This window comes from Osmia lignaria, chromosome 8 (assembly GCF_051020975.1).
Source record: "Osmia lignaria lignaria isolate PbOS001 chromosome 8, iyOsmLign1, whole genome shotgun sequence".
Classification (NCBI taxonomy): Eukaryota; Metazoa; Arthropoda; class Insecta; order Hymenoptera; family Megachilidae; genus Osmia; species Osmia lignaria.
Genome location: NC_135039.1, coordinates 9,722,153 through 9,743,725, shown reverse-complemented (window position 1 = coordinate 9,743,725; position 21,573 = coordinate 9,722,153). Strand labels below are relative to the sequence as shown.

The following is a 21,573-nucleotide window of genomic DNA, read 5'->3' as shown; positions in this document are numbered from 1 at the left end:
TTTTGAAAATTCTTTTTTGTAAATCGTGTTTCTGCTGTGGTATTGATGAATGAATTTAACAAATAATCTATTTATTTATGACAAATATGTGTTTTTGTTACTTTACATTTATATATGTATGGATCAGAATCAGACGAGAATCAAAAATAACGAAATTGCGTGGGAGGTTTCATTTTCGAGAAAGTTGCATTTGAAAATCAGTTTAAATACGCGTGCACTAAACTGATAACCGATGTTACCAATTATTTTTTATTATTTTCTCGATTTTTATCTGTGGGGAGACGTGAAAAAAATAGTTTATTCTGAAGACGTCGTAAGTTTTGAACATTCAAAACGACAAATCATTGAAGAAATAAAAATCTGGGAACAGTAAGTCAAAATTTAGTTCGAGGACTACAGTCAACTTTTTGAACAATATTTTGTTTAAAAGATATAAACTAAACAAATAAATAATAAACTAAGTTCAACTAACAATACGATGGTTACTTTAGTATCATTATTTATTACGTTTAGTAAGTAAAAACAGTCACTGCAACGTTCTATAGTGGCGGATCATGGAGAGAGCCCCAACTTTAATTCAATTTTAGACTGCTCCCTTAAAAATTATTCTTTCAATATATAAAACTTTCGTTTAAAAATTATACATTTAATTTTAAGTTATTATCCTTGCACATATTTTGTAACTTTGGGTCAAAATTGACCCAGGCTTCGCTGTTCCAAAGTTACTTAAACTGGTTTTCAAATACATGTTTCTCGAAAACGAAGCCTCCCACGCAATTTCGTTATTTTTAATTTTTGCTCTTCTGAGCCATAAAATTACTCCGACTCCATATTGTACCATATGTACCATGGTACACTGAGTTGCGTTGAACTTGTCGCAGTGAAGTTAGCCACGCATTCACTCACCGACGATTTGTAGCCAACTTCACTGCGACAAGTTCAATGCAACTCAGTGTATATGTATATTCAATTGTACTATGAATTTTGAACCACCCTGTATATGTATTATATAATAGAACAAAAAGAAATAACGTAAATATGGATTTTCTTCAAAATAATAATTAGTATGAATATTTCACTAAATGTTTGTATAAATATAGATCACACCTATAGATTCCTATTATAGCAGTGGTTCTCAATCGGTGCTCCGTGAATTTAGAGAAAGTGTTCCGTCAAAATATCCCATTAAAAAAATTATAACAATTTTTTCACCTTTTTTTGCTATTGACTGGTACGTAACCTGTTACTTGTGTAATTTTTATTTATTATGCAATATAAAAAATATATATAGGCATACGGTTTTATTTTACCACTGTATTATAGAGTAAAGTAACGTATGTATTTTATTTTTACAATTTAATTTAAACTTAAGATTTGTATGTTAGCTAATACAAAAGAAGAACTGAGTTCTTTTATTTTAGATCATGTTAATTTAATCGGGTGTGCACGCAGATCCGGAAGTAGTGACATTGAAGATTGCAGTTGCTTCCGTGTCGCTATATCAGTCGAGCGACATTCGTCACCGAGTTGAATAAGGAGAGAATTTGTACGATTCTTATGCAACAGCCTAAATCGATCAGCGAGAACGAAATTTAACGAAATGGAATTCGAGTTGTTCGCACCATTCGACCGGTCAGATTTCGTTCGCTAATCGAATTTTCGAAGATCGATTAACGCATTCTCTGCGGCAGCTTTTCTCACGGTTTTCCTATTTGAAGATACCGAACAAATGTACTTTGTAGAAAATTTAGTTAAATATGTTCGAAAAATGATTGTAGCAATGAGAATTTTTGGGGATTTTAAAGAATAGAACTATTTTTTTTTTTTTAAATTAGAAACTCTCCAACCCATTAATAAAAAATTTGCAAAAAAGAATTTGTTTAATGAAATTAATTTTCATTAAAAAAATGATTTTATAATAGTCTAATTCTTGGTAAACAAAATAAAAAAAATTTAACTCGATTGGATAAATAGTTTCTGAGATAAAAATTAATAAGTGCAGCCCTTTTTTGTATAAATAGTCATAAACTGCAAATTACAAAGATTGGTAGTTTTCAAACAAATTCAAAATTTGCAGTATGGTGTCCCTTCCCCGTCTCAAGTTTATTCACGTCCACTTAATTACACAAAAAAATTCAAAAATGACTGTGAAACGGTTCCTAATAAAAAATTTCAAAAGCATGAAAATGAAAGGTAACCTAAGGCCCCATAAAGGGTTCATAAAGGACGTTCGTACATTTTGATCGGTTTTAGGCTCCCCCTTCCTCCTTGCCATACCTAGTCACATTGTCACTAGCCTCCCCACTGAAAAGATGTCACAAACTGTACTACTCCCTTGGTTAAAATTTTCTTCAGGGGATCAAAAATTATTACCTTTTCTTGCAACTTTATAATTTTTGTATTTTCAAATTTTTCTCGTCAAAAACTATAAAATTGCAAAAGAGGCAATAATTTTTAACCCCTTAATTCATTTTTGTAATTTTAGCTCATTAATATGTATAAAAATATAATTTCAGAAAATAAACAAATTCTTTGAAATAAGGTGTTTTCGAAGCGAATTTCAGGATTGTTGATGCGACTATAAACTCTTAATTAAAAAAACAAATAAAAAAGTTTTCAATGAAAATTTCAGAGGGATTCGTTTCTCTCTCACCGTCCAAACATAATTTAATAATGAAAATTTGTTTGAAATAACTAGTTTGCATTTTAGGCCACACCCGAGGAAAGTGGCACCACTATCCTTGAAAATCTGTGTTAATAAAGTCAAATCGTTCACATGGCAATATAGCGAGAGTCTATTATATCTATGATAAAATCTTAATATATTTAAAAATAAACACAAAAGAATACAAGGAATGAAAAGTGAAAAATAGTACATAACTAACTTATAATAGGATAATGAAACAAAAATAACTTCGCCTTTCTGGCGCTTCTATCATGATGCCCTTTTCTATAACATGGCAGACCACTCTACTAAAAGACGCAAAAGTAACTAGGCCCACAGCCGACTCTAGTACTAGCCGTGCTGAAGTAAAAATGGCAACACCGCGGGAGTCCGGTCTGAATATATCAACACCTACCCTACTCTATCTGCCTCCCGGACTCCCAGACTCTCAGCCAATCAACGTCGTCAGACTCCCGACTGCTCTCTGGACTTCACATAACCTCTTTGGTTTCGTTCCAATAATTTCGCTTGTTTCAAGGTTTTTATTAACTTATATACATGTTTATCAATTCTTAAATGTTTCAATTTGATCCAAAGATGGTTTCATTTTGCTTCATACCTAAATTTTCTTGAAACCACTGTAAATATTTCAAATATCATGCTTCACAACACCAAACTACTTTGAGAGTACACAAAATATATATCACATTTATAACAATTTTATACTACCACATCACTTCTATTTGCCATAGTTGCAACGTTTATATATTGTTTATACATAATTAACACAAAATAGTGTATATTACTACAGCTTTTAATTAAAAAAGACGTTAATTACAATTCCGAGCACAGGACTCTGTTTTTGAAAATAGGACTCTCGATTGTCACGTGAGCGGTGTTGCCACGTTGTTCAGCATGGCTAGTACTAGAGTCGGCTGTGCCGGCCCCAACAGAGACCGCCAACGGCAGCACCGTTCGGCGCCCCGCCAGATTCAAAAACATCACTAGACAAAGTGAAGATGGCTGAAGCACAACATCCATCAATCTATATATCCGTTGAAATTAATCTGTTTAAAAATGGTACTCAATTTTTCAATGAATTAACAAGGGATCAAAAATTAGTCGTATTAAGCTATTTTTATATATTCGTAAGTAATTCTGCTTGTTGATCGACATTGCTGAATTCTTCTTTTACCTTCCTTATCTTTTTTCTTCTTTCGACGAAATTAATTTTAGCACGACTGTATATCTGGCTGGCGGCAACGAGAGCACCGGAAACGTTCCTGCATTATTTTCGATGTTCGATTTGATACTTGTCATCAAACTTTTATATCAAACTCACAATTATATCTCTACTCTACATCTTCAGGAATAGCATCATTTTGGAAAAGTTATTTTCTTTTTTCTTGGTTCTGGATATAAGTGCTTTGGAGAGAGAAATATTCGAGTATTTTTAACCCTAGAACAGTAACGTGGCGTCGTTGGTGACACCGCTAATATTTAACTCGATATTATACGTATGATCAGGTATAATATACAGGGTGTCCAATGCAATTGGCCAAGGTATAGTTTTGAAGTGATAAGACAAAATGATAGACAAAATTTTCGTAAGGCTAAATTAAATGATATCGAATGGAGTATTTCGTGATCCATTTGTTGGTTCTGGAAGCAGTGGGGTAATTAGGAGAGGGGGCAGGGTGTTCCTGGCACCCTTTATAATTTTAAAATTCTAAGCTTCGAAGATTCTGAAATTCTAAAATTTCAATTTTTCAAGATTCTGAAATTTTAATATTTTAAGTTTGCAAGGTTTTGAAATTCTAAAATTCTCAGTTTCGAAAATTCTGAAATTCTAAAATTCTGAAATTCCATGATCCTAAGATTGTAAAATTCTAAATTTCCAAGATTTTGGAATTCTCAGATCCTAAGATTTTAAAATTCTAAATTTCCAAGATTCTGAAATTCTAAAATTCCAAGTTTTTAAGATTCTGGAATTTAAAAATTTTAAGTTTCCAAGGTTCTGAAATTCTAAAATTCTCAGTTTCGAAGATTCTGAAATTCTAAAATTCTAAATTTCGGAGATTCTGAAATTCTTAACTGACGATAAGATTCTAAATTCTGAGGGTCTAAAATTCTGTCAACTCGAGCCATCCCAGGGAAAAGTTCCAGTTACAAGAATACCGGAAGTAGAAACGTCTCGAAGATTTCAAGGTTACCTCCATTTTGTTAAATTAAACTGCATATTTTTTACTATCTAAAGTCTTTGTATGGAACATTGCATAAAAAAGTATGGAGGTAAAATTTTTTAAAAATCAACAGCTCATAAGTTGTTTCATATAACAATTTAAAATACCTTAAGAATTATTCATTTCTTTGATATTGTACCTTAATAACTTTTTATAGAAAATAACAAAATGCATCCGTTGACGTTTAAAAAATAGACAATTATTTGGAAATTGGAAGCCTCCACTTCCGGATTTCATTTAATTGTTTCTATCTTATATCGTTAAAAAAAAGTTGTCAAAAAATGATTTTGTATGATATTCGTTAGAGGGCAATATTATCCTTACTTTTGTAAAAATTTAAAAAATGACTTATGTTTATATTAAATTCAATAAAATTGTTCTTTCTTTACTCCCATCTTTTATCACAGATCACCTTATTAATTTAAGTACATTTTACACAAAAATTTGAAGCATTTTAAGTCATGAATCAGATGTTAGGAACAGATATAAAACTCAAAACCATTTTGAGATATAATTCGACCCACTTGTATGGGACCCCCTGTAGATGTTTCTGTATACAGTAGACTCTCGTTATATTGCCACGTGAGCGATATGACCTTCACACGGATTTTCAAGCATACCAGTGCCACTCTTCCACCTACGAAACTGATACATTTTTATCTCCCTCTTCTCCTCCTACAAAAAGTTTGGAAGCTTGGAAAATTTTCCGTCCATATAGCTTCAGCCGCGGCAATATAACGAGAGTCTACTGTAATTGTTATGGTTATTGGCATTTTTACTGCATTTATTCGTAGAATTTAAAAGCTATAAAAAAGGTGGGAAAATATTCAAATCTGAAATAGTAATCAGGAAGGCATAATGTTAAAGAATTTTATTTAAAATTAATTAATCGATGTCAGGATTCCTAGAAATTTATATTACTATTCTAAGGTTAATTCTGGATATGCAATTCTGGATGTATAGGAAACTATTTCGTCGTAATCACTTTTGTCTCTATACCACGTAATGTATGGTTATTTATTTTGAATCGATGAACATTCAATTGGAGCCGAACAATGTATCTGCTGGTGTGGTAATTTCTAAAAATAATTTCCACGTACTACACCTCTTTCTTTTACGACGAATTAATCCTCTGTGAATTCGTGTAACTTTGAGCTACCATAAATTCATGCCTTTCTTTTTTATCTCACTACGCTTGAATTATATATAACCACGAGTATGACACGATATTTATTTAATAATTGTTATAAACGGCTTGGTCTATTTCCTTCCATATAATGAATAATCCCAATTATATAACTACACGACATATAGTGGATGATCGAATTATTAGTCATCTGCATAATTAGCATTTTTATCACTTTTTAACACTAATTTTTTCTTATGCTTTTAGTGGAAAATTGGTAATTTGAAATGATTTAATATAAAAACCTTCATATTGTAATTTTTATAGTAATGTTATAGGGTTGATTGCTAAGAAAATGACAATTTAAATATCATTTTTTTTATATTCGTTATTACTTTCATTCCTCAAAATTTTATACTATTCCTTTAAAAATTGCAAATTTAACTTTAGTCACGATCGCAAAAAAACCTTTAAAAAATTTAATGTCCGCAAAGAATTTAATTAACTCACTTTAATAATTTAGTGATAACATTAGTATGTTTAAATGTAGGATGTATGATCATTATCATTGGCGCATTGATGTTAATTTTATCAAGTATTTTTGGACTTTCTGAAACCTTGCTCAGTATCGTGGAAAAAATCGAAAGATAAAATTTTCGTGATTCGTTAAAATATGATGACGATTAAATGATTTTTCATGATGATAGGTCAATGGTTTTCGTGATGATAGTTTGATGATTTAACGATTTTTCATAATAGTGATTAGGCGAATTAATGACTTTTGGTAATGATGATTTAACGATTTTTTATAATAGTGATTAGCGAATTAATGACTTTTGGTGATGATGATTTCATGATTTTTCATAATAGTGATGTGACGATTTAATGACTTTTCGTGATGATGATTCCATGATTTCGTGATAATGATTTCATAATTTCATGATTTTTCATGACGATGATTTCATGATTTTTCATGATAATAATTTTATCATACTGATTTCATGACTTTTCTCATTCTATGATGATAATGTAAAAATTTCTAAACATTGGGGTCCACTAATGTTTCGAAGGTTTGATAGCTCTGGGCCCCAGAAATCTTAATCCGCTCCTGAGCATATCCAGTTTTTATTACTTCAACTGAGTTGGATAATAATTAAAGATTCATTAATTAATGTTCACTCCAAGATCGATAGTATTCTAAACTTTATTAATAAATTTCTAGTAAATAAAATATTAAGTGAATAATAAATATTAAGTGAATAAAGAGAGAAGAATAGAGATGAATCGTAAATCAGTTATATAATTTAATTCCCAAATTGAATCCTTAATTGTAAATTAAGTCGGTCAGTCATTAATAGCATTGTCACCGGGTACGTTCAGTGTTGTAATACATTTAATTTACGATTCGCTGACTTGACCATTTAACTTCGTTTAAAGGAACCAAAAGCCACTATTTGTTTTGTTCATTATTTACCATTAAAACTGATAATCACCAGTAAACCACACACGTTGTACATACAGTGATTCAGCCGTGTTTAAACCAGTCTAGTAATATCATTAAACGATTGTTTGTATGGAAATATTGGTAAAAGTTCGACTCTAACAGTAAGATGTTTAGTAAAGAGTCAAAGGTTAGAATAGATAAATTTCTTTCAAGCAATATAGGTTGAATAGAAAAATACTAAATTAAATATAAATAATAATATAGTGATTAATATTATAAATATGAACTGAGGGATAAAATAAGATTTATCATTATGGCATTTCTAGGAAAGCTGAATAAAAGCAATTTTATTTTATTTTTTAGAAATAAAAAGTTTGAAAACGTTAGAAACTGCTGTTAAACTGTATTTAGATTTTAATACTCTAGATCTTATAATTAATCATTATTCTAGTGTAAAGGTTTAACATTATTGGGAATTAAAGATGTGCTCTTGAATTTAATTTCTAGACATTTTTAGTTTGCTAGAGTTTGTATAAGCTTTTTTTTAGAAGACTAAAATTATTAGATAGATATCTAGAAATTTAGAGATGTGCTTCGCACGTTCGCTGTCGCCATGCGAACCAACGACGGATGCCGAACATTGCCGATCGATTCCGATCGAAGCTGCCCGCAGCGAACGTGTTAGAAACGCACTTGCAATTATTATACCAGTATGTTACTGTAGTTCGCATATTAAAATGAATGATAATTTGATTGTGATTATCGTATTAAATTTATGTAATATATGTATATTTATTTTACATAAGAAACATTCATTACATGTCACTAATCACTTTTTGAAGCATGATTTTCAACATAAGACTGGCTTTTCATTGCAATGAAAACACTACCTTATCGTAACAGTGGCGTAACTAGGGGGAGGACCAGAAGGGTTAATTGAACCCCTAATAAGGAATTAAAAACTTTTTAAAATAAAAACCGAAAAATGTTTGAAAATTGTAGGAATAAATAAAAATAAATTATCATTGTGCTAATATCGTATAAAAAAAGATTTTCTGACCAACCTATTGGATACTTCTAGTTGTGCGTTTTCCTTCCATACTTTATTTTTTAACACTTTATTTCTCTAGTTTTTTTTTTATAGAAATTTATTTATTTGTATTTTTAGAATAATTATATTTTTATTCAATAGTTACATAAAGAAATGCTCTCTTATGTTCTATAACATTGAATATAGTAGACTCTCATTATATCACCACGTTTTCACCTTCGAGCGATTTGACCTTCAATCATACTACTGTCGCTCTTGCACCATTATAGCCTTTTGTTTCTCCTCCCTTTTTCCAAATGACATTTAGGGCTTGACAAATTTTCTGCTTCTATAACCCCATGCGGCAATATACCGAGAGTCTACTGTAATTGAGGTATATCAGATTCCATTTTACCAGTTAAAAGTATAAATAGGCGGTATCATAAGATGTACAAAATACAACTTTTAACTTGTAACAAATTTTAGAATATCAACGACTATGACTGTCTTGTCCCAGTCATAACTATCTTGTCCATCAAAGGGTTAAAGATACAGATGAAATGAAAGTTCGTAGTTCATATTGCTTTCTCTTCCATGAAGTAGTTAACTTATACATTGTTTTAGTTCTTTGTAATTTTCTGGTTGAATTGTCATTATATCAAAAGATTATCTGAATTTTATTGTGTCATCCACTCTCCCAGAACGGAATACAAATTTGTTGGCTCCGTTCAAGAGAACATTGAATATTTCCATTTTGCTTATTATTTCTTTATACGATTTTTCATTTTCATCAAAGTATTTACAAATTTTCCACGCTAGCAATATTTTATTCGCAACAGACATTTTTGCTATGAAAAAAAAGTGCCTGCAGTGTTCCCTCGCTTTTAACCCTTTCGCTGCCACCAATGTACATGTACACCAATAATTGTGGTCATGAATAGTTTAATACCTTCAGATTAACGGAATTTTTTTTTTCTTTTTTTCAATTATTTTATTTGATTATTCTGATAACTCACGGTTCCACTTTCCTCTACGGTGCACAGGGGTGTAACATTCAAATTGCGGCAAAAATTCCAAAAATGTTTTTATAATAGAAATTATGATATTTTGTAATTTGTTATGTAAGATAGTGTACATATAGGTTCGTGGAAAAAGTTAATACATGTATCCTGTATTTACATCAGTTTTAGGTTAGGTTAGGTCAGCCTATGAAATTATAATATTTTGTGATTTTTTATGTAAAATAAGGAGTATAGCTAGATGGAAAAAGATAATTAAGGCCTGTAGCCTGTATCTGTACCAATTTTAGATTAGGTTAGGTTAGGTTATGAAATTATGATACAACATTCACTTTACAATACAGGTACATACAAAAAAGTTAATTAACGCATGTATCCTGTATTTGCACTAATTTTATGTTAGTTTAGGTTAGCTTATAAAATTATGATAAAAATTTTGATATTTTGTGATTTGTTACATATACATGGAAAAATTAATTAACGCGTGTATCCTATATTTGCACCAGTTTTAGGTTATGTTAGTTTACCCCCTTGTATATATACATATACAATATACAACAAGGTGGACTACATCAGTCCACTAATACAGGAAATAATTAAAATGATGACATCAGGTTTTTTTTTCTGTATCCATATAAAACCAGTAGTGTCATTACATTTTTCTGTTGGTGCTCTAACGAAAGGTACTCTACTCGTAGAAATCCGTCATTTTGCACAAAACAAAATCTAACTCCAAAATTTTAAAGAAAGTCCCATTGAACATAAATAGTCTAAAAAAAAGTAAAAAAATACAGTAAACTAAAAATCAAAAAAACGATTGAAGCGATTTGATATGGGAAATGCAGGAAGACTGACATGGAAAGAAAGAATAAAACAAAGAAGTAGGAAAGAGAGAAAGAGAGGAAGGGTGATGCGCAAATATCTCGGAGCGACGGTGCTGCGGCTGGAACGGCAAAAGCGCTTCTGCTTTCCACGTTGGCATCTATCGACCCACCCCCAGTCCCGGTGGCGGCGGTGGCGATGGTGGAGCTTCCACCGCCCTGGAAACCTTCCGCACGGCACACCGTGAGTTACAGCTCTTGATACCCGGCCAGCCGAGTATTCGAGCATCTACGTATAACTAAGGATCAATGGCCGATATTCTCTGACCAGTGCTTCTCACGGGAGTTTGGTCATTCGAATGTTCCAGCTATCAAAACTCGTGCGTGTTATTGTCCGTACTAAAAAAAAAATAAGGAAAATAATTTTTGCCTTCATTTCTTAAAGCAATAGCACTATGTGTAATATTAGAAAGTAGAGTTATTTAGGAAACCCTATGGTATATGAATTTTAGGGTGTTTCTACAAGGAGGTCGTTGACACGAGTATGAATTACTAAATCGAGCGTTATCGAGTCTTGGGTGTACATGGTGCATTCAAATTGGCAGAAAGTAGGGCGATAGAAATTCGGCAACCCGGATGCGCTACTTACAATACGGGTAGTTTGGATGTCCGTGTAATTAAAATCTTGTTCGAGCTTATACGGGTGACTTGTATTGCCCGCCTTTACGGATGTAATGTTCTAACGTACTGTTGCTTTGAATTGTATGTAGTACCTATTGGTTTTGAAAGGATAATGAGGGGTATATAGGGTGTTTCGGTTGTAACAGATTATTTATTCTTTTTTTTTTTTTTAACATAATGGTAGGAAAAATACTTGTATTAATGTGAATTAGAAGAGATCTTAGATTTCAGAAATTAAAATAAAATTGGGAATTTATTCTTTTTCAAAATTCCTATTTCAATTGCAATGGAAGAACACCTGTAGTATTCTCAACAAAATCAAGTTTCATATTTGACTTTAAATTTTAGAAATTTTGTTTCCTAAAAATTATCTTGGAAATCATTTAGGGAACCTTGAAATATTTTTTATGGTCATAGTTGAAATATTAGAACAAGCATTAGCATAATTTAGACCTGCTTCTAGGGTAAGTCAGATTTCTTAGAAATTTTGATTTTCTTAGGAAAATCTGAAATTTTTAAATATAGAAAGCCTAAGATTTTAGAATTGTGTAATTTCTAGGATTTAGAACTATGGAATTCTGGAATTTAGAAAGTTTGAACTTTTAGAATTTAGAAAGTCTGAAATTTTAGAATTCTGGAACTTGAGAATTTCTTAACTCCAAAATCTTGGAATCCTGAAATGTCAGAGATCTGTAATTCAGAAATTCTAAAATGTAGGAAATCTGAAATATTGAAATTTTAGAATTCTGATATTCAGAAATTTTAAAATTTTGGAATTCCGTTATTTGGAAAGAATTTCAAAACTCTAAAATTTTTAAATTCTGGAATTCTGATATTTTGAAAGAATTGCGGAGCTCTAAAATTTTTAAATTCTGGAATTCTGATATTTCGGAAAAATTTCAAAACTCTAAAATTTTGGAATTCTGATATTTTGAAAGAATTGCGGAGCTCTGAAATTGTGAAATTCTGATATTTTGGAAAAATTTCAGAAATCTAAAATTTTGAAGTTTTGGAATTCTGATATTTTGAAAGAATTGCGGAGCTCTGAAATTGTGAAATTCTGGAATTCTGATATTTCGGAAAAATTTCAGAAATCTAAAATTTGAAAATTTTGCAATTCTGATATTTTGAAAGAATTGCGGAACTCTGAATTTTTGAAATTTTGATATTTTGAAAGAATTTCGGAACTCTGAAATTTTGAAATTCTGGAATTCTGATATCTTGAAATTTTAGAATTTTGGCATTTTGATATTTTAGAAATCTAGAATTTCCGAATCTTAAAATTTTAGGATGATGAAGGTGTACATTTTTAAAGAGTAGCCAGCCCAGATTTTTGGAAGGATCAAAGCTCACCCTGTGCCATACCTACTTACATCAATAAAAACAAGTGGAACCCTCTTATTCAATAGAACAAAAACGCATTCTTTCTCGAATTTGTATTTCTCTCCAAATTTTTACCACTGTAGTTATAAAATAATATTCCACTTTCTACCACAAATATCGAGTAGCATAGAATAAAAATTCATATCGATTTAAATTTCATGCAATATAAAAACCGAGCAATGTTCACTTACATATCTAATAATTACTAAAGAGCATCTAAAAGGTAGCTTGTTTTCTGGTCATTCAGGAGTACCTGATTATTCTGATATTCGAAGAAAATCAATAGTAGCCAGGCAGCAGACACATAGATTCAGGGTTAAGTCCGTACTGACTTGTTTTCCGCAACTGGTAAAGTAGAATGGTTTATCAAACCCTAACAATATTTATTAAAAAAATTTGTCATAATTAATTTTTAAATACAACAATAAACATAACCTACAACACCAGCTATAAATTTCTGAATACATATTTTGGTGGGTTTCTGTGTGACAAAATGACCATCGTACCAGTTACGGGTTAAATTCGATTATAACGAGAATGCCGGCGTTGAACGGCTTAGCAGGATGGAAAGAAGCGGCAAGGGTCGAAGGGGAACGCGGAAAGTACGACGGAAGAACGTCGCTGCCCCGCCCACGCTTCGTTCGTTCATTCATTAACTTGTTTGCCCGCCTAGCTAGCCTGCTTGTTCGCATTTACCGCCTTTCTTCCTCTTATTCTCTTTTTCTTTCTCGCCACAGAGTCACCGCTATTGTGGCTCTCCTTGTGTTTGACTCGATTTCGAGTCGATCCGACTTGGAGAACCTCTGTTACACGATCATTGGTGGAATCTACACGACCTTCTTCCTTTGATTCTCAACGAGTCTTCTTTTATACGTTTTTTAACCTCTGGTACGTCAACGGCCTTAGCCACTTAGGCTACACCGGTACCCGTAAGATCACCGAAGTCAAGCTAAGTGGGCACGGTTTCGCCAAAAGATGGGTTACCGTGTGGGTGTTGGCAACAAATAAGCGGATAGCGAATATGAATAAAATGTGAATAAAGAGAAAATTTGTGTATATGAATGGAAAAATAAGAGTATAAAGAAGTAAAAAGAAATGAGAATAATGGAAAAAACTATGGATAATTTGATATAATCGTACTAAACTATGTGCGGATTTAGAGAAGAATTTAAAAAAAGGCCGCTGATTTTCGTTGGACAATATAGGAGGGGAACCCTCCTGCAGAACGCCATCTTGGGCTTCGCCCAAGAAAAGCCATATAATAATAATAATAATAATAATAATAACCTCTGGTACAGACTGTTGCTCGAATTGATTCCATTTTACTTCATGTTTAGTTATTTTCATAAGTATTACAGTGGACTCTCGTTATATTGCCGTGTCCGGAGCTGTGAGGGCAGAAAATTTTCAAGCTTCCAAACTTGAAGAACTAATTTGGGGAGGGAAAGGGTGATTACCAGAGGTGCAGTAGCATACTTCACGCTTGAAGGTTAAACCACTCGCATGGCAATATAACGAGAGTCTACTGTAATTAAGTTTTTAAGGAGTGAAAAGATTTTGCACTGATTTTCGACTACGTGGGGTGTTGATTTGATAAAAGAGCGGCATTAGAATACTTGAAAATTTGTGTGAAGGTCAAATCCTTCGTATGGCAATATAACGAGAGTCCACTGTATTTAACCGAATATTTTTATTTATATTACTATTTTTGGATATTAGTATATGGTTTAACTAGTTTGATAATTCCACGGATTTCGGGCTCCAGAAACGGGGAATTATTGAACGTCAATGACATGCGTACTTTCTCTACAGTTCCTTTGTTTCTCTGGTGCGGCTATATATTCATTGGCTATCTATATGAAAGGGTCGAGTGCTCGCGCGTCTGTGAATATTTCATGCAAGCACGACGTGTCCCTAACAGGGAATTATATGACGGGAACTTAGCGAGTGCCTACTTTGCTTTCTTCAATATTCGTCTTCGCAGCCTTTTATCCAGCCTTTTATGTCCAGGTTGTATTTCGATTTGCAGCACGTACTTTAGTATGTGTTGAACAGAGATAACAAACGAGAAATAAATGCTTTTTGTTATTTAAATTGGTCAAAGAATTTCAACAATATTCGCTGTGCATTTCTTTTAGAGCAACAATTCTTCAACATTTTCATAAAGGTGTACCATGGAAATCAAAATTCAAAACTTTTAGTACTATCAAGGAAAGTATGTTTTGCATATAAGAATTTAAGAGAGATTGTATACTTAATTATATTTTTTGATTTCTAAAAGAATAATTTGTACAAAAAAAGTAGATTTATATGTACAGTATCGAGCAAAGAAGGCTTCTCTAGAAAAAAAGGCGATATAGGAGGACTAACAGGGGGAGTAATAAAATAATATAATTTTTCATTATTAAATATTATAAAACTTGGTATAAATTAATAGCAATTCAAATTCTCCCGCGTAAACGTTGCTACGTAAATGGTGGGGGGGCCACAGACCTATATGAGGCCCTTTCCCTAGCAACGCCATTCTTCCCGTGGCTACCTATGGAGGGGGGAGGGGTGGAAGCTCAGGAAAGCCTAAAGAAAGAGATTGCCATTTTCCCCTGTGGAAGCTTACCACGTTCAAAACCGTATTATTAACAAACAATATTTTAAAATTGTTATACTGTATATTAGTGGTACGTGTACCATTAGTTGAGAACCACTGATTGCCATAATTTCCGGAATACTTAATGTTAGGTAATGCTTGTTTTGATTACAGTCGAAATAGTTATTTAATATACCTCAATATTTATGTTTCGTATAATAAGCTTTGAGGTAATGTTATAAGTCAAAATTTATATAAGGCACCCTCTTTCTTTTCTAAAGGGGTCCTACCTGGATTCTAGAGTTATTACATATACAAGTTAATCGTGTGCCTTTGTTTATTTTAATTTATTTTTTCTTATTTTTAAAATGTCATAATAACTTCAGTTACTGTATTTTCGTGCCACTTTTCAAATACACAAAACCCCGGGAAGATATTCAAATTTATAATAGTAATTAATAATACGTAAGGAATCGTATTTATTTGTCAGTCAATGGAAATGTGACTTTATAGGTTCGTGAGTTGGTACACTTGGGATTAGATCAGAATTCTCTAGGGAAAATGGCGATATAGTGAAATCTCAAAATATTAATTCTGAAGATTATATTAAAAGTGATTTAGAAACAAAATAACATAATTTTTAATTATTAAATACTGTAAAATTTAATATATAAGTGAAAAATACGAGTAACAAAATAAATGTTAATAACAATCTGTTTCGTTGCTATCAGGAACCAATGTGAAGAAATGTAAACATGTATTAACGTCATTTAGTAATCTTAATCAGAGGAATGTTCCTTGTCGCTTTGACGCATGTGTACATCAGAATACATGAGGAGACATGTAGAAGTGTGTGCCTAAATGAACGTGATACATATCGAACATATGCTGTAAAAGTGATATCTTACAATTAGTGAAAAATGTCTTATAATTCGAGAACTAATGATTTTCAGACATATATTTATTAAAAATTTTTTTATTTATTTTTATAAGTACTGATATTTGGTACCAACTTTTATAAGCGCTCTGTATAAAGGGTGTCCCAGTGTTGATGGTACAACCGTGAAGAGGGTGATTCTACATGAAAAGATAAGTCGAAAATGTGGTATAAATTTTTTCATTTGAAGCTTTATTTTTGAAAAAATCAATTTTGGATTTTCTCCAAGTACACGAGCACTTGAACTGAAAATGAAAAAAATGTATTTCATATTTTCGACTTATTTTCTGACGTAGAATCACGCCCCTTACCCGGTTGTACTGTCAATACTAGGGACACCCTGTATATATGGGGCCCTCTTCGGTATATTGCATACGAGGAACGGCATGAACCGCTATTTTCCTTGGAGAAGCCTGATTTGATCGCGAGTGTACCTATGTCGCATCAGAAGGGTTAACACGTTTACTGCCATCTGAAAATCGTGCGGGATGTGTCATGTGTCATTATTCTTTTGTTAGTCAAACATGCAGTCTCAGCATTCAGCGAAGGAATCGCAATGGTATTCATTGATCAGACAAAGACATCAACTTATGTCGTGGTGGTGACCGATCATGATGCTATCGACATACTATCGACGTCTGGCACACCTGGTTACATTGTATGTCGACAGCGAATGTGTTAAACAATCATTAATCCCTCAATGGACTGCAGCTCTTTTCATACGTCCCATAGACCTGGAAAAAGCAGTGACAAGTGTTCGTCGTCCACGTGGGAAAAAGAGTGAGGCTAGGTTGATGACCTCATGGAGCAGGCGTGCTCAAGACGAGCGCATGCACGGGCACATAAGTGCCATCGGCCCTATTACGGGCGACGTTGCTTCTACTACTGCGATTGTGGGTCGGTGGTGGGGAGGTAAGGTACAACGCCGAAGTAGCCTCCCCACCAATGATGCATAGTGTGGAATCTCCGGCGCTTGCGTACTAAAAAAGCACTAGGACCGTTTTAATGACATATCTATGTTATTCAAATGTGAAGATATCATTGGGCCCCAAAAATTTTAAGGGAAGAAGACAATTTTAATTTAATGAAATAGAATACTACATAAATATGTAGTAAAATGTATTGCTATTTTTTACGTCTGTAGTCGATTTATTACACGAAATTGCAAAAAATACAAGGGCTACTGTCAAGCGTGTAATATATATATATAGCTATGGCATCACGTGATATTTCTAGCTGTAATGTCACGCATGCGCACGCAGCCCTCTAATGAGAAAATATCCTACGACTGTGCATCACTACTCCCCTTTCCTAAACGCCGAAACAGCTTCCCCCACTCCCAAACGTCGAAGCAGCTTCTCCCACTCCCGAATGTGAAAGCAGCTTCTCCCACTCTCAAACGCTGAAACAGCTTCCCCCACTCCCAAACATGGAAGCAGCTTCCCCCACTCGTAAACGTCGAAACAGCTTCCCCCCACTGTCAAACGTGGAAGCAGCTTACCCCACTCTCAAACGTAGAAGCAGCTTCCCCCACTCCTAAACGCCGAAGCAGCTTCCCCCCACTCTCGAACGTGGAAGCAGCTTCCCCCACTCCTAAATGTCGAAGCAGTTTCCCCCACTCCTAAACGTCGAAGCAGCTTCCTCCACTCGCAAACGTGGAAGCAGCTTACCCCACTCTCAAACGCAGAAGCAGCTTCCCCCACTCCTAAACGCCGAAGCAGCTTCCCCACTCCAGGGCGACTCGCCCGAGACAAGCGCGTGCCTCGAGCCTCTAACAGCGTATTCTGGCAAATTCGGGGGCATATAGATGCTCCTGCCCGTTTTACTACTTGTTGAACGTACCATGAAGAGAATATTGGAACGTGGTCGATAACTTGATTAGTTAGTTATTGGTTGCTTGGTTAGTTATGCTCATTTTTTACTATTGCATGAAAAAAATAATAATGTGACATTCAGTATCCTCTGATATAAGACGGATATGATAGTAGCGATAGGGAAAAAATTACACTCCAGTGCGTCATTTGATACCTATCACTGGATGATATGCAGTGATGATAAGACACAAGTAAGTACTTGCCACAAGTAGACACTCACCTTAAGACGTAAGCAAGATCACTATCGGTACTTATTCGATGAGATTTCTTCTACTGAAAATCAGTAAATTTATAAACTCAGTATCTTGAAAAGTAGTTAATAAAAGATGTGTATTAAAGTTACTAAATTCCCCTAGGAATTGTACTCACCATCTTATTCAGATGGACGTCTGATGCGTTCTTCCACTGCTTTACATAAAAAATAATAAGAAAAAGTTTTTATATATTTTCATTCCATTTATTATTATTTATTATATTAAAAATTTATACACACTCTGTGTACGCCAGTACAGTATTGTCCGATAAATTGGAGTGTGAAGATCAAATCACTCACATGGCAATATAACGAGAGTCCACTGTACTTCAACTAATTTTCAATCGATCTTTCAGTCTTCTGTGCTGCTAGCATGAGTTTCTCGGTTTTATCATCCGGCTTCCTGTGTTATTTCTTGAGAATTTACAGATACGCATAATAATCGAGAATATGTAAATTCTTGACGTCCGGTTTTTTAGAATACCATCATTCATAACGTATTTCTTTTCGGTTGCCCTGGTAATTCTCCAAGAAATTTGCTATGTTTACAGCTTCTCCTAAATATTTTTTATCAAAATTTACATTTAACAGCGTGTGTCTCGTCATTTCGAATAGCTAGCTAGTCTTTATTATTGCATTAACAATAAGTCAATTCCACTATTAAATTTATAATCAATTCGTCGTCAGAAATCTTTCATTTTTTGTATTTTTATAAATTAACTTCAACCTATTGTCTTTTACAGTCGTCTCTCGTTATATTGCCATGTAATCGATTTGCATACTAGTGTTTCCCTTCCACCACCATAGGATACGATAATGATGCATTTTTATTTCCCTTCTTCCCTTCAACTAAAAATTTGGAAACTTACAAAATTTCCTGTCTCTGCAGCCGGCTGCAGCCCCTCTGCGGCAACATAATAAGTCTACTCTATGTATCTTCATTTTTCTTGACTATCTTACTGGGCCTTGAACCCATAACCTGATGAACTTTTTTTTTATTTGAAATTATACAGTATTTATTCAAAATAATTCCATTAGGAATATAGTTACTTCTTAGCTCAACTGTCATAAATCATCAGAAAAACAGTTAAGACCAGGGATGAACTTAGGAAAATACCTGCCGGGTCACTATCCCCTGTGAAAAGGCGGCGGAGTGTCCTACTAAGTGAAATCCCACGGCAATCGGCATTGGTGTTAAAGGAAAGCTCCACGTCTGGCACATAGGTGCTCTTCCGGGAGGAGGTCCAAACTGAGACTTCCTCCTAGCGCAGGCTTGGGCAGACTTTGCTCGGGTAAGCCGCCGGTGTCGGCCACAGGGGAGACGCTATAGCAGCCAGGCTCCTCGGTGCCCGCGAACGCTCACGAGTATGTAGTGAGCGGCGCGGCGCGGCGTCGCCTTCTCCTATAGCTTGTTCGATGCACGCGTGCACCGAAGAGCGCCCGTGCCCGTCTTGGTCGTTTGTGCTCATGCCTGCCCTAGTGGGATCACAAAGGTGCCGTTCGGGACCTTGCAGCCAGCCCCAGCGGTGATATGCCCCAATCCCTCCTCATCGTGGTGTGGTCCGGGCACCGGCTATCCCGGTGGCAAATGGGGCTCTGGCTGTGGACGTGAAGCACCTGGTGGGTATAGTTTCTAACCCACTCAGGTTAGTTTGTTAAAGTAGAAGCGTCCTAGACCAAAATTCCTTACACGCCGACGAAGAGTCTGGTGTTGGGTCTTCCGTACCCGTACGATGATTGGCTTGCCATGAGTGCAATTGCTCCGGCCCGTCGCCCCTTGGTACGGAGGTGACGCTGGGAGTTGATCGAAATTAGCGCTAAGCGCCCTTTAACACCGCCGGTATAAGCGGAAAGCTTCGGAACGGCAGAGCGGGTTCCAAACCCCACAAGGCTCACTATCGACAATAACCTGCCCTAGTGGGACCACAAAGGTGCATTTCGGGGCCTTGCAGCCAGCCCTAGCGGTGACATGTGCCAATCCCTCCTCATCGTGGTGTGGTCCGGACACCGGCTATTCCAGTGGCCAACGGGGCTCTGGCTGTGGACGTGAAGCACCTGGTGGGTATAGTTTCTAACCCACTCAGGTTAGTTTGTTAAAGTAGAAGCGTCCTAGATCAAAATTCCTTACACGTCGACAATGAGTCAAGTGTTGGGCCTTCCGTACCCGCTGACCTACCTGGCGCCACTTGGTTGGGAGGTGGCTGCTGGGAGGTAGGTATAATAGCGCAATCGCGCCCTTTAACACCGCCGGTATAAGTGCAAACTTCGGAACGGCAGAGCGAGCTTTTAGCTCCACTAGGCTCACTTACATAATGATCTGCCCTACCGTCTTCCCTGTGGCTGACACCGGCGGTCGCACCCGGTGTCAACCTCTCCTCGGGCCCCCACTCGTCTACGGCCCTGGCTCTCTGGACAAACCTGTGTTAAGAACTCGAAAAAAGACTATACCGTATTTTCCATATGAATGCTTAATATTCATTTGCTTTTATCTAGAAAACAAAGCTGCAAATTGCAAAATGGTATCCTTGATTTCTTTTTGCATGAAGAATCTACGATTTTCGGGTTGTACATTATTTTTGGAACACCCTGTATAATAATTGGTCTCTTCACGCCTTACCTGCTTCTGCATTTCTCTTATTTGTATAACTGTTTGCATGTCCTGATTTTTCTAAAACTATTTTGAGATTTTTATTTACCATGTCTATTTTTCCATAATTTTTTTTTTTTTTTTTTTACTTAAAATTTGCATTATTTTCTTCTTGAACAGCGCAGATCTATAAATTCTAAGGTCTTCTTGGTTTTTAAAATTCTAAGGTTTCATTTTCAGTAAAAAATGATCAGACTATAATGCTTTCTTATTATACTTGGTGTACGAGATTTAATTGAATAATTAATCAATATAAGTTCCTTCCCTAAAAGTTTGATATCCTAGTGTATAGGATTTCATTAAAGAACGGCATAGTTACATTTTTCTAATGTTAATGTCTTTCTCTCCTTTCTTTAACTTGTTATGTATGTATGAAAATTTAGCTATTTAAATGAAAAAATCAAATGCACTCGTGTGAACATGACGAATTATATGGGATTATATAGCAGGGAATTAACGAGCACCTGCTGTACTCAACTGCAGAGCACTGTAAGGTGTGACGTGTTTTATAATATTGAAAAAGCAGCGGTGTCAATTGAGAATATCAATACCTTAGAAACCGAGTGTCAACTCGAGCTCATCATCAGTCTTCTCATCCTTCGAGAGCAGCTCAATGGTTGCCAAACACGTATTCTTTAACCACCCGCCTTCTCAAGCACCACGGTATATTTCAGCGTGGACTATACATGCAAATTAAACGCAACACAGCTATACACTTCTCGTCTACGAAGCATCTTCGAATCTGGAGTAACAGGTGCAGCTTGGCCGAGATAAGACGGAGTCGTAAATTAAAGTATTAAAAAGCAGTGAGGTTGATGTCATGGCACTGAGGAACGCGTACTGTTCCTGAATGTCGTGACATCATT

General features: G+C 34.8%; 1 protein-coding gene across 10 annotated transcripts in view; it reads left to right on the top strand.

The window, feature by feature from the left end:
* Galphaq (G protein alpha q subunit) overlaps positions 1-21,573 on the top strand; it is a 57,099-nt gene that overhangs the window by 17,290 nt on the left and 18,236 nt on the right. The window lies entirely within an intron of this gene.